The sequence below is a fragment of the Otolemur garnettii genome, unplaced genomic scaffold (genome assembly GCF_000181295.1).
Source record: "Otolemur garnettii isolate 467f Iridium unplaced genomic scaffold, OtoGar3 scaffold00190, whole genome shotgun sequence".
NCBI lineage: Eukaryota > Metazoa > Chordata > Mammalia > Primates > Galagidae > Otolemur > Otolemur garnettii.
In genome coordinates this window covers 1313545-1314893 of record NW_003852585.1, presented here as the reverse complement: position 1 = coordinate 1314893, position 1349 = coordinate 1313545, and positions in this window count along the sequence as shown.

Genomic DNA, 1349 nt, shown 5'->3' with positions numbered 1-1349 from the left:
AAGCAAGTAAATTTAGAGCTCACTGTCAGGGGGTGACAAATCTCTGCTACAAATAAAGTGGGGGAAAGTGAACGTGGAAGAAGATGCAGGTGCGTGGGAAAGAGCCACTCGGGGAATTCACTCATCCACTTGTCCAACATGTCTCAAGCGCCTACTACATACTTGCCACCAGGCTAGGCTCTGAGGATTAAGGCCTGAACAAAACAGAGAAGTCCCTGTCCGTATAAAGTTTATTTCTACAGTGAGAGCTTCTGTTCCTGAGTTTTAGAAGAGGGAGGGACAAACAGACCCAGTTGTGGTCCTATCAAACTCACCCTGGTGGTGGGGAGGTAGGGAAATGGGACAGCTGGGGATCTCAAAGTGGAGAAACAGTGCATCAGAAGGCTGTGACAAGGTCCAGGCAAGGCCTAGGGTGGCAGAAGTCAGAATGCACAGCAAAGCAGGTGCTGGGGAAACATTTCTGCAGTAGAACGTAGAACTAAGATTTGGGGACTTGGTGGGAGGTATCAAGGATGACTCTTAGGTTTTTTAATTGAGGACATGTAGGGAAAGATGCATCTTTCTTGAGATAAGTCATTGGGGACAGAGGAGCTGGGGCTCAGACTCAAAGGTCATGTCAGTTTGGGACATGTTTGGTCCAGAGACCCAGTTGGTGCCCTCAGGATATAGAGATGGCAAGTGGGTACCTGGGGATTGGACCTCAGGAAGGGAGGGTTTAGGGGGGTGAGCTACAATTGCTAGGGTCCGGACTGTCCTGGGTGGCCTCCTAGGGAGAGCCTCTCCTGGGGTGTGGACGGTACGTGGTTTGTGCCAGGTATATTGCCCCAGCTCCATCTTTGTCTGTAAAGAAGTGAAGCCTCCTTTGGCTAAAGCAGCCTGATCATGAATTTTGGATACAGTGGTGTCCATACTAGAGGCCCTAGTCCCTTGTCAAAGTAGTGACCAGTTGTGCTGGGCTGCCAGGCCTCTTGGGCAAAGCACTGCTTCTAGAGCAGTGGTTCTCAACCTTCCTAATGCTTTTAATACAGTTCCTGTGGGACGCAACCCACAGGTTGAGAACCGCTGCTCTACAGCGTCCTGCTGGACAGTTTACTCATTCAACAAATATGTCTCAAGTATCTATTTCATGAACGTGCTGGGCTGCAGCTGGACCCCAAGGAGGCTGAGGATAGGCAGCGGGGATATCCAGGCAGCTCCCACAGCTCTCCTTCCCACAACTGTCCCTCCTAGGCCTGGGCACAAGCAGTCACAGCAGCTTTAGCTCCACACTCTGGAGTTGGTGCAAGGGCCTGCTGCTCCTGGTGCTGTTCTGACCTGGACCCCCCAGGCTCTATTTGCCTTCCCCTGGC